Raw genomic sequence first — 27075 nt, forward strand, 5'->3', positions numbered from 1 at the left:
TTTATGCTACTTGTGGCTATCATGAAAGGTGATGCTTCACTGATTTCCCTCTCTGTTTCCTTATCCTTATTGTATAGGAAGGCCACTGATTTTTTGGAGTTGATCTTGTATCCTGCCACATTACCAAAGATGTTTATCAGCTGTAGGAGTTCTTTGGTAGAGTTTCTGGGGTCGCTTATGTATACTATCATATCATCTGCAAATAACGAAAGTTTAACTTCTTCCTTTCCAATACGAATACCTTTGATCCCCTTATGTTGTCTTATTGCTATTGCTAGAATTTCAAGCACTATATTGAAGAGGTATGGAGAGAGTGGACATCCTTGTCATGTTCCTGATTTTAGTGGGATGGCTTTGAGTTTTTCTCCATTTAATTTAATGTTAGCTGTCGGCTTGCTGTAAATAGCTTTTATTATATTTAGGTATGACCCTTGTATCCCTAATCTCTCCAAGACTTTTATCATAAAGGGGTGTTGAATTTTGTCAAAAGCTTTTTCAGCATCTAATGAAATGATCATATGCTTTTTTAATTTCAGTTTATTTATATGATGGATTACATTGATAGATTTGTGTATGTTGAACCAGCCCTGCATCTCTGGGATGAAGCCTACTTGATCATAATGGATAATTTTTCTAATGTGTTCTTGGATTCAGTTTGACAGTATTTTATTGAGAATTTTTGCGTCGATGTTCATGAGTGAGATTGGCCTGTAGTTCTCTTTCTTGGTTGGGTCTTTGTTTGGTTTTGGTATCAGGGTAACTGTAGCTTCATAAAAGGAATTTGGCAATGATTTTCTGTTTCTATATTGTGAAATACATTAAGGAGTATAGGTATTAGGTCTTCTTGGAAGTTCTGGTAGAATTCTGCATTGAAACCATTTGGTTCTGGGCTTTGTTTGGAAGGGAGATTTTTGATAACAGTTTCTAATGCTTCGCGACTATCAGGTCTATTTAGATAGTTCACCTGGTCTTGGTTTAGCGTTGGTATATGGTACTTATCTAAGAAAATGTCCATTTCTTTTGTATTTTCCAGTTTTGTGGCATACAGGCTTTTGTAGTAAGATCGAAAAATTCTCTAAATTTCCTCTGTGTCTGTGGTTATGTCCCCCTTTTCATTTCTGATCTTATTTATTTGCTTGTGCTCTCTCTGTTGTTTAATTAGTTTGGATAGGCGTTTGTCGATCTTGATTTTCTCCAAGAACCAACTTTTTGTTTCATTGATTCTTTTGACTGTTTTCTGTGTTTCTATTTTGTTGATCCCTCAGTTTGATTATTTCCAGTCTTCTACTCCTCCTGGGCGTGTCTGCTTCTTTTTTTTCTAAAGCTTTCAGGTGTGCTGCTAAGTCCCCGATGTATGCTTTCTCTGTTTTCTTTAAGTGGGCATTAGAGATATGAACTTTCCTCTTAGCACTGCTTTCATCGTGTCCCATAGGTTTGAGTATGTTGCCTCTTTATTTTCATTAAAATCAAGGAAGACTTTAATTTCTTTGTTAATTTCTTCCTTGACCCAGGTGTGGTTCAGTAGTTGACTGTTCAGTTTCCATGAGTTTGTCGGCTTTCTGGGGGTAGCATTGTTGTTGCCTTCTAACTTTAATCCGTGCTGATTTGATAAGACACAGGTGGACACTGATTTTTTTTGTGTCTTTGGAGGTTTCCCTTGTTTCTGAGTATGTGGTCAATTTTCGAGAAGGTTCCATGAGCTGCAGAGAAGAAGGTATATTCTTTCCTATTTGGGTGGAGAGTTCTATAGATGTCTGTTAAGTCCATTTGCTTCATTACCTCCAATAATTCTCTTAATTCTCTATTAGATTTCTTTCTGATTGACCTGTCCTTTGAAGAGAGAGGTGTATTGAAGTCTCCTACTATTAGTGTGTGTGGTTAGATGTCTGCCTTGAGTTCTAGTAATATTTCTTTTATAAGTGGGTGCTTTTATATTAGGGGCATAGATATTCAGGATTGAGACTTCATCCTGATGAATTGTTCCTGTTATGAGTATAAAGTGACCATCTCAATCTCTTCTGATTGATTTTAGTTTGAAGTCAGTTTTGTTAGAAATTAATATGGCCACACCTGCTTTTTTCTTAGGACCATTTGCTTGAAACACCTTTTCCCAATCCTTTACTCTGAGTAGGTGCCTGTCTTTGTGGTTGAGATGTGTTTCTTGCAAACAGCAGAATGTTGGATCCTGTTTTCGTATCCAGTCTCTCAGCCTGTGCCTTTTTATAGGTTAATTGAGCCCATTGATATTAAGTGATATTAATGACCAGTGGTTGTTTACCTTTAATTCCAACACTCAGGAATCAGAGGTAGGTGTATTTCTGTGAGTTTGAGGCCAACTTGGTTCACAGAGTAAGTTCCAGAACAGGCTCCAAAGATACCCAGAGAAATCATGTCTCAAAAACAAATGAAAAATCTTTCTGGCTCACTTTAGTGATGTTCCCTGGATCCAGCTGCCTTCTAAACATTCATGTTTATGCCTATAGATTATTTCTGTTGTCAGGCTGAGTCAGAGAAGTTTCTTTTGGCATGGAGCAAAAGATAACACAACCACAACTGGTAAAAATGCTGAAAATAAGTGACTGTAGAGTATGCTTGGGGCTAAATGGAACATCCACATTACTCCCTACAAGGCTCCAGTACTATACTTAAGCTATAACTTGATTATATTTGTGTTTTCAAAAAGATAATTTTAAAAATTGGGCAAGAAGGTTGGATTTAGGAGAAACTAAAGATGAGGAAATGAATAGGAAGGTCACATTGCAGCTCAGGTGGTTAAGATTAATCAAATGGAAAAAAGAAAACAATATGTGGCACATATTGGAGGTAAAAATGATTCAAATAGAAAGGCTTCAGGAAAAAGCATCTTTGAATGATTTACCAATTCAATTACTAGTGAGGGACATGGTGGTTTCAATAATAAGGAATGAATAGCAAGAGAAAAAGATTTTGCAGAAAAAAATAGTCTATGTTTTTTATAGGTTGAGGAAAATTAATTAAATTAACCGGTTTATGTTAATCCACAGTTTGCAATGTGACTTTCACTTCTCTTCCATTTTGTATGTCCAGTTTGTTCCGCACACCTTGTTGGTGTCTCCCAACTTGACAGATTCATCCCTAGTTCCCCTCCTGGTATGTAAAATAAATTTTAAAAATATGAATAAAAGTCTCCAAAAATGTAACACATTTAATTTTTTGCTGTATTTGATTTTTAAAATGGGTTTTTAAAATTTTTATGTGTATGTGCATACCTACATTAGTTTATTGTGTATCAAAAGCACAAATAAGTCAGAGGGCACCAGATCCCCTGCAGTTGGAGTTATAGGTAGTTATAAATTTCCTGATGTAGGTACTCCAAACTAAATCTGAGTATTTGGCAAAAGCAGAAGGTGCTCTTACCTACTGATCCATCTCTTCAACTGCAATAAATTTGTATTTTAAAACAGTAAGTATGTATTATGGCTTGTTACATCAGCCATAGAAAACAAACACACACATTAGTGAGAGACAGAGACAGAGACAGATAGACAGACAGTGACACATACACAATATGAGAAGATTCCAAATTTGTGGTCCTTGAATACAGATACTGTATTGTGTGTATCTTCTTTTTAAAAAGAGGATTTATTTATTTTATATGTATGTGTAAATGCCTGTATGTATGTAGGTGCCTCACATGTGTGCCTGGAGGCCAGATAAGGGTGTCAGATTCCCTTGTACTGGAACTATAGGGTGTTGTAAAACACTATGTGGGTTCTGAGAATTGAACTTGTGTCCTGTGCATGAAGGGCAAGTGCTCATAACCTCTGAGCCATCTCTCCAGCCCAGTGTGCATTTTTTAATTTTTGTCTACCTAGTTCTTTTCTCTTTTTCTGTAAACAACATCTTGGAGCTGGAGAGATGTCTCAGTGATTAAGAACACTAAATATTATTCTGGTGTGGGTTAGATTTCCAGCACCCACATAGTAGGTTACAACTGTCTATCATTCCAGTTTCAGGTGATCTGGAGCTCTCTTATTGACTCTGTTGGCACTGCATGCATAGGTGTGCATAGACATTCATGCAGGAAAAACATGAAATAAAATTTAAAAACAAAACAGAATAACCCAAAACAAAACTCAGTGTTCTGTCTTTCTTAAGACCTGAGTGTCAAATCTGGTCTGGAAACATTTCTGCATATCTTATATTTTCATTTAGAAAGTTTTTCTTTACTTTTATTCCTGTGGTTGTGTGTGTGTGTGTGTGTGTGTGTGTGTGTGTGTGTGTGTGTAGGGTCCCATTTACTTAATATCCAGAATCAGTTATGATAATCTACCCAATCAAACTCTAGCTGGTGATTTAAAAACTTGAACTGAGGGAAGAGAAACATCTTCTATCTGACCTGACTTGAGAGTTTGAACTCAATGTTGGTCAGAAGCTGTGATTCCAAGCCAGTTGTATGTGACTTTGGGAGGTACTGAAAGAGTGACCCTGTCTGAGAGAGGAAAGATTGAGAGCCTGAGATGAAATTTCAAACATTCTGTTTTCTGGTTTTATTTATTCTCAAGTCTAACAACAGACTTACCCTTTCACAATTTAGGTTACACAATAACTTTGTCATTTTGCTTAAGCTATTTCAATCTAGTATTGGTCACTTCCACCAAAATAACCATTAAGGGAAAAAAGAAGAATAAAAAAGAAATCAAATTAAAAGTGAAATCTCCCACATATCCACCTCTATTAGATTTTTAAATATCACCTTTCTTGATCCACTGTTCTTTTAAAACACCTTCTTTACAGGAAACATTTTAGCAGTGAAACAAATAGGATGTTACATTTTCAGTAACGTAAAGATTCACTCTACAAACCTGCCAGCAAACCTTTCATCAATAACCACTTCCCACCTTACTACAATCTCCCTAAGTCTTTTATTTATTTTTTTTAAACAAATGCAAAGTAAAAGTGAGCTCAGAAAAGTCTACTTTGAAAAAAAAAGAAACAGATGAAAGAACCGCAAAACTAATGGGAGGAATTTTGGTATATTTAGATCTTTAGTGACAATTACCAGACTGCCCTATAAAATGTTGCAATCACAACTAAAGTATTTATTGGGAAGGGCCTACTAGTGTGGCACTAATTCCATCATTGACCAAAGTAAAAAAGGGGGTGGAGGCAAATTAGCTTGGAACAAATCACTTCAAGCCCACACCCAATTCTCTTTGGGTTCACTGAGGTGTGTTTATTTTAATAGCTGATCTGAAAGCATGTGAAATGCCATGCCACAGCTGACCAGAGTCTAAACAGAAAAGCTCAGAACTTAAAACTAAGCATGCATGCAGCATAGAATAATAATCACTTTAGGCTCCTTTAATTGCTAACAATCAGAAAGCTTTTAATCATAGATGGAAGTCTACACAACAGAATGGTCTTGCATCCCATATCTAAGAGTGGCTCTTAGAAGCCTAGTGTTCAAATTATAAAACAAACACCTAAAACATTTTAAAAATAGGCCTTATTTGACAAATTGTGTTCTCATTTCCTGAGGCATTTGAATGGATTTTAACAATGTAAATTATTCAGAGCACGGTGAGACAGCCAGGGCCACAAAGCAAGACTTTGTCTCAAATACATACATACATACATACATGCATGCATGCATGCATACATAATATTAAAGATAATGCAGATTGTTGGCCTCAAGAAGTAACTCAAGTTTGTTGGTTCAGAAGTAGCTCAAGTTTTTGACCCCAGGGAAAGGGCAATACCCTGAACTGTAACAATATCCAAAGTCTGGTTGGCTAGTCACTAGTTCCGGACATATCTTCTTAGGAGGCATGCAGATGAGAAATTTGCATTCCACTATCTTGAAGAGGGCCATGGAAAATGTGGAATGAGAATTAACAAAGAAAAAGAAGTAATAGCGTGGTGAGATTGACAATGCGGTTTGAGAAAGAGACCCGCTGCTCTGACAACTGGTCCTGCTCTAAGCAATGTTTGCTCGCGGGTAGATACAGGAACACACGGAGGGGCCAATGGCAGCTTTTCTGTGCTGGTTATGGGCACCTAGAGTGAATGGCTCCAGCTCAAAGGCCCACAGCGCAGGGTTGTAAGAAGCTACCCAGGCACCACTCTTCCCTTTCCCGTCCTGCCTGGCCCCGCCCCTTGCTTCCCACCCCTCGTGGCCCCTCCTCTCCTCCCTTTACCCGGTTGGAGCCCTCCCCACCGCTGCCACCGGACGGCGGTTAGCAGCTGCTGCTGGCTCCTTTCTCCGGTCCTGGCCCTGCGACCGACGGAGCAGCGGCTTGCGGCTCTCCCAGCGCTTAGGAGCGGAGCAGGACTCTTGGTGAGTGCTGCTGCAGTCCGGATCTCTTCCAAGAGAACGTGGCTGCTGCCCGAGAGAGGGGCCGGGGTGTGGATGGAAGACTTTGACCCGGTTGAGGGAAACTCGTGCAGCTGTGTCGGTAGCGGCGCTGCCCAAGGTTTCTTGGCTCTGGCCGCGTGGGCAGAGGAGTGAACTGTGGCGGGACGCGCGTGGCAAGGTGTGTAGGGAGCGGCTGAATTAGAAGAAGGAAGAAGGGAGTGGACAAGCTGGAAATACACACTTGGGCTTGGCCAGGCCGGGAGGGGGAGGTTTGTTTGAGGGCCCTGGAGGGTGGCCCAGCTTCAAGTTCAGTCGCCCCAGCTTGGTGCTCCCGAGCGATGTTCCAACTTACTCTCTACCCTTGCTCTGTTTTCTCGGGGTACAGAGTTGCCAGGAATGTTTCCTATCGCTGGGGAGAGGGTTTGGGAGAGGTGGGCTGTCCGGCCTAGGCTGTTGCTATAGAGGGTGTGGCGTTCCTCTGACTTTCCTTTGCTCGTTAATGTGACCCTTTTCTGATGCATTGTGCCTGGACATTTTTAACAAAGGCTATAACTGTTTTGTTGGCAATGGCGGGTGACAGAGGGTCGCGCGCGCGCGCGAGCACACACGTGCTCGTGTGTGTGTGTGTGTGTGTGTGTGTGTGTGTGTTTGCGCGTCCGTGCTTGAGAAGTCAGTCACGTTGCCGCCCTAGGGGGTGGGGAATCTTGAGGGCTTGGAGTTGGAGGAAAGGAGAGACTTTGGAACTTTCCTGCTGAGGCCTTTTTTTTTTCTTTTTCATGGTCTGTTGATTTTGAGTAAGAATATCCCCCATAGGAATGTGACTGGATATTGGTGTGTGTGTTCGTGCTCTGACTGCAGCCATTTTGTGTGTGTGTGTGTGTGTGTGTGTGTGTGTGTGTGTGTGATATACATTTTTAAGAGTTCTATCGGGAGAAAAACAACTAGTGGAATTTGAGAAGAAATAAGTGAATGTGACTGAAGAGGTGGAGTGGCAAAGTTTTGAGCTAGACGAATCCCTTTCAATAGTTACAGTATAAGGCCAGACTTTGAAAAACTTGAAGTTGTACAAATCAGTAACTGAAATTTTTAGCTAAACTAGTGCTCATTGTTTCAAGGAAGAGTGTATTCTAAGGGTATGGTGCGGCCAGATATATGGCAGTCTGACTTTAGAAATTTTAACAATGATGCTAAGAATATAAAACATTAGGAAAAGTGTTCTGACATTCGATAAAGGCCCGTATGCTTTCGTTTTAATTTTTATGAACTTTTATAAAAGACGGAATATGTGGTCCCAAGCGCAGATGTTTATATTTTAACTCATTTGTTTTAACGTAATACAACATAATAAACTTCCTACTCCTCCCCTTTTTCTTGATTGTGAATTCTGTTTTATAAACATTTACTCCCAGATCTGAAATATGTTTAAATAGAATTTCCTCATGTTTTCTTATTATTTTATTTATTCACTTCTTTACTCCACTTATTCAAAGGGCTTTGGTGATAGTATTATCAAACTAGTGAGGGGGGTGCTAGAGATGCCTTTTGCCTTTTCCAAGAGCCCAGTGAACTCCTATTCATGCTTCCAGACTCATTCTTATTAACTTACTGCAAAAATTAGAATGTAATCATGCTTTATCTGTTTGATAGCTCTACCCTTATTTTTCTCTCTTGCTACCCAAATAACAACCATGCACGTGGGGAGTACCCAATAAACTTATTAGTTGCAAGCTTTTAAATGTTACTAGAAAGATAAGTCATCCTGAATGGAGTTCATGGAGTAAGAGAAAAATTTTGAACTTTTATTTGATGTTTAAGCAACGTTTTTTGAGTGAGAACAAAGATACACTCTCATGTGTTAGTGACAGTTTATCCTCATAAAAGAAGTGTAAAAAAATCTGTAGATAAAAGGATAATGAGTATAAAAATGCACTCTTTAAAAGAGACCTAAGCTAGTGAATAGTCAGTGTGTATACTGGAATGTGTAATTTGTCATTTGCAGAATAAGGTGCTATTTGAATTTAGGAAATACTAAAAATTAACAGAGCTCACTAGTTATTATTTGTAAAGGATAACACATTAATAAAGAAAGCTGCAACCTACATTATATTGTACTCCTGAGTCTTAAGGTGGTTTGAGCCTTTAGCTAATGAGACTTCTTTGAACTATATTCTTAATCAGCTTGGTCTGACTATGCTATCTTGTCTCTGACAGCTCTCTTAACTACAACAGTATCACTGACCTTCCAGTTACCTCTGCTCAGTCTCATCAGTCCTGTCCCCAACTTTCATCTCCTGAATGGATTTACCATTGCTAAGAGGATCCTTAGCAAATATTGACGTTATTAAAGATTGAATTTATTCTATTGTTTAAAAATGACTTAAGATTTGGCAACTTGATTGATCCAGAGTCTATGCCTGAAAAGCAGAGAACCTGTTTTAGTCATTAGTAACCCCTGTTTTTCTTCCCTTACTTAACTTCTCCTCTGTCCACATAAATGTAAAGTTTTTTTTCAATGTAACTTTAAAAATGATCACCCTGCCAAAAACAATGCTTCAAGAGTTTGGTACTTATGAATAAAGTTTGAGATGCAGAAAGGCTGAGTACTCCATGAATATATATATATATATATATATATATATATATATATTAAATTCTACGTATTTTCTGATTCGTGCACACATTTATTGAAGAAAGTGATACCAAGCCATTTTGATTATTTTACACTTTTCTCCTTTGAATTTTTCTCATTCAGATTTCCTCCTTGTGTTTCTGGTGTTTCCCTGTCTTTAGATAAACAACAGAGTGTGCTTAAAGCTAGGGTTGTCATATCACATGAGGGTGGAAAGGAAACAAGCAAGGGAAGATACTTGTATTTAATAACCAAAGAAACTTTCCTTTTTTAGTTGGGGATGGTTATGTCAGGTGCAGAGGATTGACTTAATTATATTCTTCAGTTGGTGGAATATTATCATTCTTAGGATTAGAACGACATTGCAGGTATTTGGAATAAAGGTTTCTTAATTTGGCTTATGCATTGGACTCTGCCTTTAGGAAGCACTTTCACCTAACATGCTTATATTAATTCCTTTCCTTCGTATAAACCCATCAAATTAGAAATTGAGGGTGTAGAGGGGCTGGAGAGATGGCTCAGAGGATAAAAGCAGTGGCTGCTCTTCCAGAGGTCCTGAGTTCAATTCCCAGCAACCACATGGTGGCTTACAACCATTTATAGTGTCCTCTTTTGATGAGCGGTCATACATGCAGGTAGAAAACTGTATACAGAGTAAATACAATCTTTAAAAAAAGAATTTGGGATGTAGAAGTAAAAACAAAACAAAACAAAACAAAATCACCCTGGGAATTTTTTGAGGTCCACTCTGTTTATGAAGTACTTTGAGTGGTAGAAGTAAGTATGTAGAGACAGTGAAAATAAACTTCTTCTTTTGTGTGTGTGTGTGTGTGTGTGTGTGTGTGTGTGTGTGTAAATTGTTGGCAAAAGAAGTTGAGACAAAAATTGCAGCTTGAAGATTTTAAAGGTTCAGTACAGTGGGACCACCAAAGAGAGTTGAAAAGCCTGTTAGAGAACAGGTGTGACTGAAGGTGTAATGCTTGAAGATATTAATGGAGCAGGGAACAGAAGACAGTGGGGTTAGAGACAGAGAGAAGAGAAAAGAATGAATTAAAACGTAAGTCTAAAGGCAGAAAGGGTGAAGCTGATGGTATTCTCTTTGCATGTTTTATTAAGTGATGAATACTATTTCTCAGTGAATCTATTTAAGATTCTTATTTAGTATCCAGCTAGAATTTGTAGGTGTATCTTAGTAGAAAACTCAAGGAATAAGTCACATCATTGTAAGTGAAGAGGTTATTAATTTTTTAATCAAGAAGTACTATTTTTAGAGAAGTTTTATGTTAACAGGGAAATTAGTAGGAAATAGAGTTCTCATATGCCTCCTGTATTTCCTGCACCATAGGATAAACTGTACCATAGTGGTACCATTGTTTCAACTGATAAACTTGATACTGACACATCATTATCACCTAAGATGTATTGATTACATAGACCTTTCTCTTTGGGTTAAACATTCTATAGGTTTGGACAAAAGTGTAATGATTGCATTCCCGTTTGTCATATCACACAAATAGTTTGACTGACCTACAAATCTTTGCTTCGTCTGTGTAGCAGGCTTTCTTGGACTGCCAGCCCCCAAATCATGACACAGACACTTAGTACTAATTATGAATGCTTGGCCTTAGCTTAGGCTTGTTTCTAGCTAGCTTTTTTTCCTTTAACTTAGATTAACCCGTTTCTATTAATCTATGTGCTTTCCCGAGTCTCATTTACCTCATCTACATACTTTCCATCTTGCTTTCCTGATTTCTCCATGTCTAGCTAGCCCTGCTTGTTGGCTGCCCCCTAATTGGCAGTTTTCTAGTGGGCTGACTGGCTCCCCTTTTCTCTCTGCCCACCAGCCACACCATTCCTCCTCTGCCAAGCTATTGGCCATTCAGCTTTTTATTAGGCCAGTCAGGTGCCTTAGGCAGGCAAGGTGAAATAGTTACACACCTTTACATAATTAAGCAAATACAGTACATCTTTACATAGTTAAACAAATCTCTCCCACAACACATATGTTTATCACTTACTCTCTCTAACCTCTAGTAATTATTGATTCTTCTACTAGTTCCATATTTTCAACTTGTGCAAAACACTGTCTACTTGGGATCATACATTATGTGGGTTCCCCCATTCTTTTCATTTAGTAATGCACATTTCAACTTCCCGCATGTCTTCCCATGGTTTGATAACTTATTTCTCTTAGGTGCTGGGTAATAACACCTCATCTGGCTATGTCATAGTTTGTCTATTTATCTCTTAAAATCTTTGTTACTTCTAAGTTTTAGCAATAGTAAATAAAGCTAGTGTAAATATCAATATTCTATAACCTTTTGCCTCTTCCCACACCATAACTTCACAACTCCTTCGAGTAAATACCAAGGAATGTGAGTGCTGTATTCTATGTTAAGAATAAGTTTGGTTTTGCTAGAAACTGACAACATACACAGTGACTGTACTATATTTTCAGTTGCACTGGTAGCAAACGAGAGGTCCATTCTCCATCAACAGCATTAACAGTAGTGTCAGTGTTCTCTATTTTGGTTATTTTACTATATGTATAGTGCTATTCCATTGTTGCTTTAAATTGAGCTTCCCTAAAAACATGTAATGCTGAGCATCTTTTTATATGTTTATTTTCCATCTATGTTTCTTCTTTTACTGAGGGACTGAAGGGTTGTCTATAGACCCTTTAGCTTTTTTTGTTTTGTTTTTCGTGACAGGGTTTCTCTGTAGCTTTGGAGCCTATTCTGGAACTAGGTTTTTTTTTTTTTTTTTTTTTTTTTTTTTTTTTTAAGAAAAGCAATTTTATTAAGAAGAAAAATAACAAAAGGAAACCGGGGCCAGAGTGCAGGGTTAGTCCATCCGGGCCTTCAGTGTCCTGGTGCTAATCTTGTCCTTTTCAATGTGTGGACAATGACGCCCATGCCTGAGACAGCATCCCGGTCCACAGCATTCAGCGTGGCTTGGGAAATGGTCTCAAACAGGTGTTCTGGATCCATGTTGGACTCCCAGAGAGACTTGCACATCCCATACATTTGTTTGGAGCAGGTACCACTGGCCACAAAGTTGTCAGTTACCATGGGGCAGCCAATGAGGTCTAGAGAGCAAATGAAGGGCTAAAAGGTCTTCTGGTCCAACCTGGCAATGACAGGCTCTGTGTAGTAGGGACCTAACCGTTTCTTATACAAGAGATTGGCCACCATGCTCATGAGGGTGTAGGGCTTGATCTGCCGACCTTCCTTCAGCTCATACAGGTTCACCCGGAACTTGAGGCGCTGGGCAACTGTCTGGACTATGGTGGCCAGCCCAGCCAAGCCTATGTACAGTCTGTCATCCATGGGAAAGATCTTCTGGAAGTCTGTTGTCACCATTTGGGCCTGGATCCCGAAACGCCTGTTCGCGGCGATGGCCACACAGTTCTTTCCCTTCATGGCCATGACCGCCCCTCCGTTATAGGACATAATAGACATGACTGTGCTTTAGTAAGACTCCGATCGCCACTGTGATTCCAGTAACTGGAACTAGCTTTTGTAGACCAGGTTGGCCTCGAACTCACAGAGATCCGCCTCCCTCTGCCTCCTGAATACTGGGATTAAAGGTCTGCTCCACTACCTCACACCTATTTAGCCATTTTTAAATCAAGCACTTCTATATTTGGCCTGATAATCTTTTATCTAATAATTTGCAAGTATATTTTCTTTTTATTTTTCCTGACAGTGTCTTTTGTAGAGCATAAGGTTTATGTTTTAATGAAGCCCAGTTTACTAATTGTTCCTTTTATAGATCATCATCATACCTGAAGTCATCTAGGTTACCTTTTGCTATCTTCTAGGAGTTTTAACGTTTTATATTTTACACATAACACGGTGGCGCATTTTAAGTTAGCAATGCATTTAAAAATTAATTGCTCTGTGTGTGATGTCTGCATATAGCCTTTTTTATATATTCCTCAATTTGTCCCCAGGGCTTCATGTATGTTAGGCAAACACTCTTAAGATCTGAACTACATATATCAACTCTATATTTATTTTATTTGAGACAGGATCTCATTGTAAAAACCTGAGTGTCCTGGAACATTTTTGCAGACTAAGCTGGCCTCAAACTCACAGAGATCTGCCTGCCACTGCCTCCTGATTTCTGAAACTTAAGAGGTCTAACCACATGCATATCCTGGATTTCTATATTCATTTTTGATTTTGCATGCTGATATCCATTTCTGTCAGCATTAAATGAAAGACTTATGTTTTCTTTTGTCCTTTTTCAAAGACAAGTTAGCTGCATTAATATGTATCCCTTTATGGGAACTTATTCTATTACATTGACTAATCTATTATTTTGCAAATATCACATTTTTTTTATTACTTTAGTCTTATAGTAAGTCTTTGTGGGGGGTTAATTTTATTTTACTGAAATTTCATACAATATATTCTGGTCGTGGTTTCCTTTCCCCCATCTCCTTCCATTTGATGATATTTAGAATCACCATGTAAACAATCTCTGGGCCCGTGTGTGACGTATTGCCCTGATTAAGTTAACTGACATAGGAACAATCAACATAAATGTGGGTCATACCATTTCATGGCCTGTGGTCCTTGACTGAATAAATAAAAAGAGTGAGCTGAGCACAGACATTCATATCTGTCTTTTCTTTCTGCTGTGGACACAATTTGAACAGCTGTTTCCCGCTGTTGGTCATTGTTCCTTCCTGCTATGCTGAATAATATCCCCTGGAATTGTAATAAGAAATAAATTCTTCCTTAAGTTGCTCTTGTCAGGTATTTTGTCACAGCAATGAGACAAGTAATTAATACAGTCTTAAAATTGATAGTAATGTTCCGCTGCCTTTATTCTTTTATAGTATTGAATTGGCTATTCCATAACTTTTGCCTTTCAATATAAATTTCAGAACAAATTTTTATAGGCATAAAATAAGTTGTTTAATGTTTCTTTGGGGAAAAGGGATACCTTGAAACTATTGGGTCTCTGTATCCTTGATTCCAGAAGTACTTTAATTTTGTTGGTCCTTTTATTTATTTCATCAGGGTTTTCATAATAGACATCTTATATAAATGTTATTAGATTGTTAACTAATTAATATCAAACGTAAGCCAAGATAAATTGTGATGAGTTTTAAGTTTCAATTTGTAATTGTTCATTGCTGATAATATAGAAAGAACATTGAATTTTGTTTCTTAACCTTATATCATGAAATCTAGCTGTACTAATTCTAGGAACTGTTTTGTCAATTCTTTGATATTTTCTACTGTGACACCCATGTTATATGCAAACAAAAGCAGTTTTGGTTCTTGGTTCTAACAGTAACAGTTATTTCCTTTCCTTCAGTAATTCTACTTGGTAGAATTTCCAGTATGATATAAAAATGAGTGGTAAAAGGAGACATATTTGCCTTGTTTCTGAATTAGAGGGAGTGCTTCCTGTTTCAAACCATTAAATATGATGTTATTAGTAATTTTTAAGGAACAGATTGTTTTTGTGAAGTTAAGGAATTCCCCTTCTGTACTGATTAATCTTGACTTTTAACTTGATTGGATTGAAATATGTCCAGAAGATAAAACACATTTCTGGGTGTGACCTTGGGGAAATTTCAGAGAGAAGTAATTGAGGAAATTAAAACTCACCTCAAATATGAGGAACACCAGCATAAACAAGACTCAGATGGAATAAATTAAAAGGTGAGAGCTGTTAGAACAAGCACATATTCTCTATTTACTGGCTCATATGCATTGAAGGGCTTTATTCTACTGTGCCTTCCTGCCATGATATTTCATCTCATTGCAGATCCAGAAATATGAACATAGCCAATTCCCAACTGAAATTTCTGAAAATGTGAGCTTTGACTTTATTCCTTCAGGTATTTGTCACAGTGATGGAAAAGAAAACATCTAGCACAAAAACTAAGTGCCAGAGAGGTGAAATTGTTGCTGTGATGGCTGACATGACTGTTGTTAAGATGGTTTTAGAACATGTGTGTCCTAAAAATTTGGGGAGAAATAGAAATGAGGGTTAAGAACAGCCCCAGAATTTTATAACCAGAGCCAAATGGGTTATTTGGCTAGAACCTTAGCTCAGAATCCTCAGAGAGATGTGGACAGGAAAAACAGATGGAAATGAGGATTCCATTGGTAATTGGACTAGAGATTATTCATGTTTCATATGTGTCAAATAATTTTTCTACATTTTGCTTCTGCCTTAAGACTTCATGAGAGGTTAAATTTGAAAGTGATAGACTAATTAGCCTGGTAGAAGGTATTTCTACACAGTGAATGAAGCCCACATTCATTCTGCAATGTGGGCTTTCCTTGCTGCTTTTAGAGAGATTTATGTTGAGAACTGAAAACAATAAGTTAAGAAAAAATAATTGAAAGCTTGAAGTTTTCGCAAAAGTTTCAGCGTGCAGCTTTCATAAAACTGTAGCCAAGAACTGTTAAAGAGACTATGCTTAATAAAAAACAAGTCAACTAGCGGTCAGAGAGATGGCTCAGTGCTGATTATTCTGAAGTCACATATCCAGCTCTAAGAAAGAAGAAATAAGGGGATTGCTTAGGCTTCCACTCTTCAACAGGAAAAGAGCCTCAGTTCAAGAAGAGACCCCTGCCTTAAAAGAAAAGTGTAGAGAGTTATAGAGGAGAACATCAGTCAGTCACCTTCTGACTAGCACACATACAAGGACAATCAAACATGCAAACACATATGCAGACACAGTCAGACAGACTCCCCTAATACATAAACAAACAATTCTAAAAACAAGCCAACTGCTTGGAACAAGACAATAGGAAACATGTTTTAAGTGTGTCTCAGGCACTTCCCTCCTCACTTATCATAGGTTCAAGGGTATAAAGAGCTAACAGATTTTAAAGACTTTACTTTAAGAAGAGACCACTGGTTACTTTTCTTATTTGAGGCTGCAGAGATGGATTAGCAGTTAAGAGCACTTACTGCTCTTGAAAACAACCTGAGTTCAGTTCATTAAATAGAGGACATGGTGTTGAGAATATCAGATATCTAGTCACAATTTGAAAAAACAAATGAAATTTATTTTCTCTATTCCTTTAAGTTGTTGTGATATTTGTTTTCATTTTTAAATTTTTCCTTATTTTCCCCAGCATAATATTCCTATTGATTATATGAGGATTTCATACAATACACAACATCACACTGGCTCCCTATTCCTTCCAGGTTCACACTCTCATCTTTGTGCCCTACTTCCAAAAGCAAAAAATACACAAAGTCCAATTTGTGTTGTCCATATATTCATTGGAACATGCTCAATCACCCAGTAGCTAGCCCCAAGTTATCAATTAAAGATAATTGAGTCCTTCCCTACCCCCTCCCCGCAAACCATCAACTGTGGTAAACCACACTTCAGCTTCTTTATTTATTATATAATTTTTAATTGATTCTTTGGGAATTTCATATCAGGCATCCCAGTCTCACCCATCTCCCAGTTCTTCTGTATCCACCCTTCTCACTTGCAGCATCCTCCACCCCCAGGAAGACATAAAAAGAAATAATAAAAATAAAAATAGGAATATTGATTGAAAAACAAAAACAAATAATAAAAAACCCACACTTGCTATTCTATTTTTCCCACTTCTCTGTCACCTCTTATTTCATCTTAGTAATGTTGGGAGCTGCGGTGTATTGTGCAGCATACTCTTTTGACCAAACAGCTTTACTTGCAAATTATGTAGTGTGTTGTTGATCAGGTTCAAGGCCTCTGGCTTCTGCTACACCATCAATGCTGGCCCCTCACCGAAATTCCTCTGGGATATCTTGCTGACAAACCACCATATTGATTTCCAAATTGGCTGTACATGTTTGCCTTCCCACTAGCATGGAAGAGTTTTCCCTTGTCCCACATTCTTCACAGCATAAGTTGTCATCGGTGGTTTTGATCTTAGCCATTTTGACAGGTGGAAGGTGGAATCTCAGAGTCATTTTTATTTGCATTTCCCAGATGGTTAAGGATGATGTACATTTTTTAAAAGTGTTTCTCAGCCATTTGAGGTTCTTCTTTTGAGAGTTTTCCGGTTAGGTCTGTACCCCATTTTTAAATTGGATTAGTTGATATTTTGATGTCTAGTTTCTTGAGTTCTTTATATATTCTTGTAATCAGCCCTCTGTCAGATGTGGGGTTGATGAAGATCTTTTCCCATTCTGTAGTCTGTGTTTTGTCCTAGTGACAATGCCTTTTGTCTTACAGAAGATTTTTTAGTTTCAGGATGTCCCATTTATTAATTGTCGATCTCAGTATCTGTGCTACTGGTGTTATATACAGGAAGTAGTTTCCTAAGCCAATCCATTCAAGACTACTTCCCAATTTTTCTTCTATCAGGTTCAGTCTAACTGGATTTACATTGAGGTCTTCCATCCACTTGTACTTGAATTTTGTGCAGGGTGATAGATATGGATCGATTTCTGTTCTTCTACATGCTGACATCAGTTATGGTAACACCATTTGTTGAAGATTCTTTCTTCTCTCCATTGTATAGTTTTGGCTTTTTGTCAAAGCTCTAATGTCCATAGGTGTGTGGATTTCTGTCTGGTCTTAGGTTTGATTCCATTGAACAATGCATCTATTTTTATGCCAATACCTAATGCTGTTTTAATTACTGTCATTCTGTAATAGAGCTTGATATCAGGCATGGTGACACCTCTGGCAGTTCGTTTATTGTACAGGATTGTGTAAGCTATCTTGGGTTTTTGGTTTTCCTATATGAAGTTGAGTATTTTTCTTTCAAGATCTGCAAAGATTTGTACTGTAATTTTGATGGGTATTGCATGGAATCTGTAGATTGATTTTGGTAAAATGGCTTTTTTACTATGTTACTCCTACTGATACATGAGCATAGATCTTTCAATCTTCTGATATCTTTTCCTATTTTTTTCTTCAAATACTTGAAGTTCTTGTCATACAGGTCACTTCTTGATTAGAGATACACCAAAATATCTTACATTGTTGTGGCTATTATCAAGGGTGTTGCTTCTCTGATTTCTTTTCTGCACATTTCTCAATCTCCTATGAGAGGGCTACTGGTTTTTGAAAATTAATCTTGTATCCAGCCATTTCACTAAAGGTGCTTTTCAGCTGTAGGAGTTCCCTGGTATAATTTTTGGGGTCGCTTTTCTATATTAACATGTCATCTGTTAGTTTGGATCAGGGTTTGTCTATCTTGCTGGGTTTCTCAAAGAACCAACTCTGTTTCATTGATTCTTTGCATTGTTTTGTTTGTTTCTATTTTATTGATTTCAGTACTCAGTTTGATTATTTCCTGTCTTCTATTGCACTTGAATGTATTTTCTTCTTTTTGTTCTAGAGCTTTCAGGTGTGATGTTAAGTCGCTAGTGTGAAATTTTTCTTTTTTTTTAAATTTATTTATTTATTTATTAAGGATTTCTGCCTCCTCCCCGGAACCTCTTCCCATTTCCCTCCCCCTCCCCCGATCAAGTCCCCCTCCCTCATCTGCTCGCAGAGCAATCAGGGTTCCCTGACCTGTGGGAAGCCCAAGGACCGCCCACCTCTATCCAGGTCTCCTAAGGTGAGCATCCAAACTGCCTAGGCTCCCCCAAAGCCAGTAAGTGCAGTAGGATCAAAAACCCACTGCGATTGTTCTTGAGTTCTCAGTATTCCTCATTGTCCGCTATGTTCAGCTAGTCCGGATTTATCCCATGCTTTTTCAGACCTAGGCCAGCTGGCCTTGGTTTTTCCAACTTTTTTATGTAGGCATTTAGTGCTTTCATTGTGTCCTATTAGTTTGGGTATGATGCACGGTCATTTTCATTGAAATCTAGGAAATTTTTATTGAAGTCTTTACGCTTTTATTTTTCTTTTTTAAATTTATTATAATTTATTTAACTTCATGTGCATTGGTGTGAAGTTGTCAGAGCCCCTGGAACAGGAGTTACAAACAGTTGTGAGCTGCTATGTGGGTGCTGGGAATTGAACCTGGGTCCTCTGGAAGAGCAGTCAGTGCTCTTAACTGGTGAGCCACCTCTCCAGCCCTTTATTTCTTTCTTGACATAGTGGAAATTCAGTTGCGAGTTGTTCAGTTTCCATGAGTTTGTGGGCTTTCTGTTGTTTGTGTTGTTGTTGAACTCCAACTTTAATCTATGATGATCTCATAAGATACAGGCTGTTATTTCAATTTTTTTTGTATGTCTTAATATTTGCTTTGTGATCAAGTTTGTGTTCCATGAGATGCTGAGAAGAAGGTATATTATTTGCTGTTTGGATGAAACATTCTGTAGATATCTATTTGGTCCATTTGAGTCATAACATCTGTTAGTTCCATTCGTCTCTTTAGGTTCTGTCTGGGCAACCCGATCATTGGTAAGAGTGTGATGTTGAAGTCCTCCACTATTAATGTGTGGGGTTTGACATATTGATTCAAGCTTTAGTAATGTTTCTTTTACAAATGTGAGTGCCCTTCTATTTGCTGCATAGATGTTCAGAATTGAGACATCATCTTGGTGGATTTTTCTTTTGATGAATATGAAATGTTCTTTTTCATCTTTTTTTTTAAATTAATTTTGGTCTAATGTCTATTTTCTCAGATGTTAGTATAGCTACACCAGTTTGATTCTTTGGTCCATTCGATTGAAAAGTGGTTTTCTAACCATTTGCTCTGAGTTGATGTGTGTCTTCGATGTCAAGGTATGTTTTCTTGTATGCAGCAGATGGATGGATCCATTTTTATTTTATCCATTTCTGTTAGCTTGGGTTTGTTTTTTTAATTGAAAAATTGAGTCCATTGATATTGAGAAATAATAATGGCTGGTGATTGTAAATTTTCACTATTTTTTTGTTGTTGTTTTTGATGGTGGTAGTGGTGGTAGTGGTGTAAATGTATGTAGTTTCCTTTTGGTGTGAGATTATCTATTGCCTGTGTTTTTGTTGGTGTAGCTAACTTCCCTGGGTTGGAATCCTTTTAGTAGTTTTGGTAGAGCTGGGTTTATGGATAGATAATGATTAAATTTGACTTTATCATGGAATATCTTGTTTTCTTCCCCTATGGTGATAGAAAGTTTTGCTGGTATAGCCTGACTGGTGTCTGTTGTCTCTTAATGTCTGCAGCATATTTGGCTTTTAGGGTCTCCAGTGAGATATTAAGTATAATTCCAATAGATCTACCTTTATATGTTACTTTCTCATTTTGCTTTGCAGCTTTTAATATGCTTTCTTTTTTCTGTATGTTTAATGTTTGATTATTATGTGCCAAGGGACATTTTTCTATTGGTGTTCTGTAATTTTATTTGGTGTTCTATAATCTTGTACCTTTATAGGCATGTCCTTCTTAAACCTTGGGAAAATTATCTCCTGTAATTTTGTTGAATATATTTTCTGGGCCTTTGAGTTGGGATTCTTCTTCTATTCCTGTTATTCTTTTATTTGGTCTTTTCATAGTGTCGCAGATTTCCTTGATGTTTTATTTTCAAGAATTTTTAGATATAACATTTTCTTTGACTGATGAATCCATTCCTCTATCATATCTTCAGTTCCTGAAATTCTCTCTTCTATCTCTTGTATTCTGTTGTTGATGCTTGGAGCTGTAGTTCCTGTTTGCTTGCCCAGGTTTTCTATTTCCAAAATTTCTTTAGTTTGTGTTTTCTTTATTACTTCTATTTCCATTTTCATGTATTGAACAAACAGCTTTATATTTTTTTGTCAACTGTTTGTCTTTTTCTTGGTTTTCTTGACATTCTTTAAGAGATTTATTGATTTCCTTCAATTTTTTGGCTGTCTTTTCTTCCATTTCTTTATTTTTTTTTTAATTTCCTCTTTAGGGACATCCATCATCTTCACAAAGTTATTTTAATGTCTTTTTCTTGTGGTTCAACTGTGGTGGAATGTTCAGATCTTGCTGTCATAGGGTAGCTTGGTTCTGGTGGTGACATACTGCTCTTTTTGTTTTTGATTGTGTTCTTACAGTACCATTTAGGCATTTTGGTTTGGGGTGATTGTAGGTCTAGGTGTTGATTCCTGTGTTTGTCTTTGTTGAATGAGTATTTTGTTCCTTGGTTTCTGTTTCCTCTCAGATCTTCTGACCAGATTCTGGTGACTGATGAGTCTTCAGGTCCAGTAGGGGTTCTCTGCTGGGGTTTTGGGGGCCTCATGTCTCTTGATCTGTAAACTGTAAATGAACCATCCCAATTAAATTTTTGTTTTGTTTTGTTTTTTTGTTTTTCTAAGAGCTGCCTGGCATGGTGGTGCACACCTTTAATCCCAGTACTTGGGAGGCAGAGGCAGATGGTTTTCTGTGAGTTCCAGTCCAGTCTGGTCTACAAAGCAAGTTCCCAGATAGGCAGAGCTGTTAGAGAAAACTTTTCTCAAAAAAACAGCAGACACACACAGACACACACACACACACACACACACAAACACACACACACATACACACACAGAGAGAGAGAGAGAGAGAGAGAGAGAGAGAGAGAGAGAGAGAGACACCATGGTTTGATAGAGGAAGGTCATTGGCCAATAAAGAAACTGCTTGGCCCTGTGGGTGGAGTAAACAGAACACTGGGAGGAAGAGGAAGTAAGGTCAGAGACTCCACAGCTCTCTCCGGAGCAGACGCCTCAGCAGAGACGCCATGCCCTGCTCCCTGGCAGACACACACGATGAAGCTCCGACCCAGGATGGACATAGGCTAGAATCTTCCTGGTAAGCGCACCTTGGGGTGCCACACACAGATGATTAGAAATGGGCTAAATTAATATGTGAGAATTAGCCTAGAAGAGAATGGGCCAAGCAGTGCTTAAATGAATACAGTTTCCGTGTAATTATTTCGGGCATCAGCTAGCCGAGCAGGCAGCCGGGGTGTTGGGAACGCAGCCGCCGCCACCCTTATTACTTCATATAGCGCCCACGTGGACAACTGCTTCCACATAAAGCCTGAGACAGCTTGGGAAGTAATTCTAGAACAAAATGAAAGCATTGTGCCTGGTTTCTTGTTAGCAGCAAATTCTCGGTTCTACTCTGCTTGCTAGAGGCAAGCAAGCAACTCATCTAAGAGAGGCTTCCTGACTCAGCTTTAGCTGCAAAGCCTGCAACTCATTAAGAGGTCCTGCCACGAAACACTTAAACGGTGTTGACGAAAAGCTGAACACATGCTTTTCGGTTTTCAGCCATAGCAGGAAAAAAGCTGCACCGTTTAAAAATGCCGGCTTTCTGGGCCATCCTGCCAGGGCAAACTCTGACTGTTTGAGGCAGGAGGGCCGGCTACCGAGAGAGGACTTGAGTGTTGTCTGTTGTAGCTCACTTGCTGGCAGGGACCTTGAAATGCCATACAGTTGTTGCAGTAAACATGGCTACAGCCTGTATATCCGCCATGAGGCTGGAAAGCTAAGGAATGGACTGGATCTAGCCGGCAAAGCCACGCCTTTAATCATACTGAGATTGCTTGGTAAATTAAAGATTCATGTGGTCAGAAAAAGAGAGATATACAGTAAAGAGAGATTCAAAGACAGAGAAAATGTCTGAATGGTTTAAAGCGTGTTAAAAATATATGCAAACTAAAAGTTGAAGTTCTTAAAGTAAAAAAAAAAAAGGAAGAGAGTTGTTGTGTGTGGTAGCACACACCTTTAATCCCAGTGCCTAGAAGGCAGAGGCAAACAGATCTCTGTGAGTTCAAGGTGTAGTAGCTTACACCTTTAATCCCAATGTCTGGGAGGCAGAGACAGGCGGATCTCTGAGAGTTCAAAGACAGCCTGGTCTACAGAGTTACTTCAGGTCAAAGATACAGAGAACCTGTCTCAAAAAGCAAAGAGTTAAAAGTAAAAATAAACAAAATAGAGGTTAAAACAAAGCTGCACAAAGATGGAAAATACACAGAGAATTTTGATACTGTATGCTATTATGCTCTCTTTGAATTTTTTAAATGCTGAGGAAGGAGAAACAGATGCTAAAAGATATTTATTTATAAATACTGCTGAACTAATCCAACATAGATATTATGAATTTGGATCTAAGGATATGATACTTTGGAAAGGAGTTTCTTATTTTGTTTTCACAGAGGATGAGACGCTGTTCATTTCTTCTACTCCGATTTGGTATGATGGACCATGCCCTCCTGAAGGGTTGGTGTGAACACCTTCAGAAAATTGCTTCGCTCAACTGCCAACTGAGATGAAACTAGCACACAGGTTATACCATGAAAGACCTAATTAACGACGCCCCCATTCAGCAGGAAGCAGTTTGGAGAGAAAAAACTGCGCCCATCTTCCCAAATATGGTTTATAAACGTTCTTTTACATTTAAAGGGGGATATGATATAGATATGAATAATTTACATTAGTATAGATTTTGCTTTATTGATAGAGATTTAAGGTCAATTTTGTTATATGTATATGTATTTCTGATATTGATTAAGGTATTGTGATTGTGTAGTTCATTTAAATATGTACTGTATAATTAAGAAATATAGGTTGTTAATGGATAATCATCGATAATAGTAAAGCTTGTAGTCATGAAAGTTAGATTTTCTAGATATATAGAGATATATTTTAGATAGACATTCTTCATGTCTTTCAAAGATTACGGAATAGCACATTTAATGTTTTAATAACTGAGGACTATTCATGACAATGAGACACTCCGCTCCTGGCAGCACCAATGTACTTCAAGAGGAAGATGGGCATCGAAGAGGCACCTTATGGAGTTTGATAGCCATTTGGGCAAGAAACTGCTCTTGCCTGGACTATTGCATTAACTGGACACAGAGAACCCACAGAGAGAGGACTACTGAACTTGCCTAAGGTGAGATAATCTTTCGGGGTTCCTGATTCATGAAAGAGTCTGCGAGACATTCTGCAGGACACAACAGATAGTGACTGAACTGACTTTGAATTTTCCTGCTTTATGGAAATGTCTGCTGGATAGCATGGGCCTGAAGGCTGACGATGGATGCCCCAACGGTACAGAGGAACTTTGGGTGACTGTCCAGGCAGCGAGATGTCTCTGTCATTTCTAGAGTTTTAAAAGTTGCTTTTTTCTTGTTTGCTTAGGTAGTATTGTATCTTTCTGGAGTCTTTGATGGAGTTAAGAATAGTTAGTTATAGTTATAGTTTTCCTTAGTTATGATAAAGATTATTGTAACTTTTACTTGATAACTGTTTTGTTATATGTAATTTTGCTATGTTAAAGTTAAAGCTTTTTTTTTTTTTTTGTTTAAACCGAAAAAGGGGAAATGATAGAGGAAGGTCATTGGCCAATAAAGAAACTGCTTGGCCCTGTGGGTGGAGTAAACAGAACACTGGGAGGAAGAGGAAGTGAGGTCAGAGACTCCACAGCTCTCTCCGGAGCAGACGCCTCAGCAGAGACGCCATGCCCTGCTCCCTGGCAGACACACACGATGAAGCTCCGACCCAGGATGGACATAGGCTAGAATCTTCCTGGTAAGCACACCTTGGGGTACCACACACAGATGATTAGAAATGGGCTAAATTAATATGTGAGAATTAGCCTAGAAGAGAATGGGCCAAGCAGTGCTTAAATGAATACAGTTTCCGTGTAATTATTTCGGGCATAAGCTAGCCGAGCAGGCGGCCGGGGTGCTGGGAACGCAGCCGCCGTTGCCCTTATTACTTCAATGGTTGTGGCATCTCTTCACAACAATAAAAATTCTGAGACACTACTATAGTCTCTTAAACTATCAATGATGTTTTATGCCAACAGAAAACTCACACACATTATGTGGGTTTTCATTTTCATTGCCAATTTCGTTCCTAGGTGGACAATAGCTGAAGGCTGTTTTACTTTGAATTATCTTTACTGTTACTTTCAGTTCTTAATAGAGGGCCTGCCCGGAACAATACTGTATAGTTAACTTTTACCAATTATCCTAGGTCTCACTGAGGATTTTCTCTCTTGTGGTATAATTGTTGAACTTTAACTGATATTGTTTTTTTTATCCTGTTAAATTACTGCAAAGACATGTGGTTTTGCTTCTCTTTTTAAAATTTATCATATTGTGTGGTTGAGATGTATTTGTTTAAAGCAGTGTATGAATTTACTTCCCAAAAGCTTTAATTAAATCAGCTATCTCTGTATAATCTTGGCCATGGAGTCTTGACTAGTCCCCTTTTGCATCTAGTCTGTTACATTGAATTTTGTAAGGGCATGACATTATTCTGGTTTCAAAAGCTGTTTAACGTATCTCTATGTACCTTACTATTAAAAGCTACGAATTATATTGATGGTCAAAAGTTAATTCACTTTTAGCTTTCTTTTTTTAAATTTTTATTGATTTTTATTGAGCTCTACATTTTTCTCTGCTCCCGTCCCTGCCTCTCCTCTCCCCCCTGCAGTCCTTCTCCAAGGTCCCCATGTTCCCAATGTTGAGGTCTTTGATTCATTTGGACTTGAGTTTTGTGCATGGTGATAGTTATGAGTCTATTTTCATTCTTCTCCATGTTGATATCCAGTTATGCCAGCACCATTTGTTAAATACGTTTTTTTCCATTTGATATTTTTTGCTTCTTTGTCAAAAATTAGGTGTTTGAAGGTGTGTGGATTAATATCCGGGTTCTTCTACTTGGTTCCGTTAGTTCTCTTGTCTGTTCTTATGCCATTAGCAGGCTCTTTTCAGTACTGTTGCTCTGTAGTAGAGTTGAAAGCAAGGTATTCTTATCCTAGTGTTATCTCTAGGAAATAAGAAGATTCACAAAAATTATTTTCTAAATTTTACATTTAAAAATGTTTCTGTAATGGTTTGCATGAAAACAACTCCCGTAGGTTCATGTGTTTCAATATTTGGTCCCAAGTTGATGGGAATGTTTGGGAAGGATTAGGAGATGTTGCCTTGTTGGATGAAGTTTGTCAATAGGGTGGTCTTTAATGTTTCAGTTCTCCCCAGTCATTCCCAGTGTGCTCCTCTTTCTCTTCTTCCTGATTGTGGATCCGGATCTGAGCTCTTAGCTGATGCTCTAGTGCCATACCTGCCTGCCCACTGCCATATTATCTGCCATAATGGTAATGGACTCCTATCCTTCTAGAAATGTCAGCCCAGAATAAGCCTTTTCTTCTTTAAGTTGCCTTGGTCACAGTGTTTTTATTACAACAGAAAATGTAATCCACTGTTAATATTGCATTATGTTCTTTTAAAACATAGTCATTTGAGACTTTAAATTTTCTTATAAGCACTATTAATTGCATGTTAAGATTCTGATGTAGTTTCATTACCATATAATTTCAAATTCTCATCTTATTTCTATTTTCTCTCAGAGAGAGAGACAGAGAAAGAGAGATAGAGATAATTACTACTACTTTTGAAATAGGTCCTATCTACTTTTTGTTTTGTAACAGTCTGGTCTATATAAATGAGATTCAGTGTTTAATCAGAGATATCAGTAGTTAGAGATTAAGGTTTTATCCTTTTATCTTTTGAATGACCATGGTTCTTTGAATCCCTTTTCTTTGTTTTTCTAAGGCCAGACTGCTGAGTCTTTTCTTTTGTGCTTGCTTCTGCTATGCTTATTTTGTCTGTTACAATTCCCATGCTAAAAGACATACCATCTTCCTTCCACCAAGCAAGTGTACACCATAAACCTGTGTCAACCTACTTCTCAGCACATACTGGTGAATTCACTGTGACAGTTCTAGCCTCAGTTTGCAGTTATTTTATTACACATCTGTTCTCTAGGAACTTAATCTAGGGTTCTATAGAGATCTTGGTAGACAAAATATTGCAGACTTTCCCTGACTCTTATTCCTTCTAGTCCCATAATTTTCAGTATTTTCCAACATGATTTTTATGATTCTGTGCACCCGAAAAATGAGAAGTTTACCCCATGTGCCCTTGCTGCTTTCGTCATATGCACTATGCATGTGATGGTGAAAAGCCAAGGTTAAGAGCTCCATGAGTCTTCCATCCCTTCTAGAAATGATGAGTTCCATCTCAGATTCTGTATTCCTCTGTCCTCTACCTTAAGTTCATTTATATTTTTATTATATTTGGGTTATTTGGCTTTATAATCCCATCTTGTTTGTATGTGGGGGTCCTATAGATGTGGGTATCCTGAAGGGATTCACAATGGAAAGATTTGAGGCCCATTCCTCCTTAGGACGGGAAGGCAAACTAAACCAAAGGAAACACTTAC

At 38.1% G+C, this 27075-nt stretch overlaps 1 pseudogene; it reads right to left on the reverse strand.

Annotated features, from left to right (window-relative positions):
- Positions 1-11810: 11810 nt before the first annotated feature.
- Positions 11811-12427, reverse strand: LOC121444667 (annotated as a pseudogene).
- Between the last annotated feature and the right edge of the window lie 14648 nt (positions 12428-27075).

Source organism: Microtus oregoni, unplaced genomic scaffold (genome assembly GCF_018167655.1).
Source record: "Microtus oregoni isolate MIOR12 unplaced genomic scaffold, Mior012 000137F_ref0000512, whole genome shotgun sequence".
NCBI classification, from domain to species: Eukaryota; Metazoa; Chordata; class Mammalia; order Rodentia; family Cricetidae; genus Microtus; species Microtus oregoni.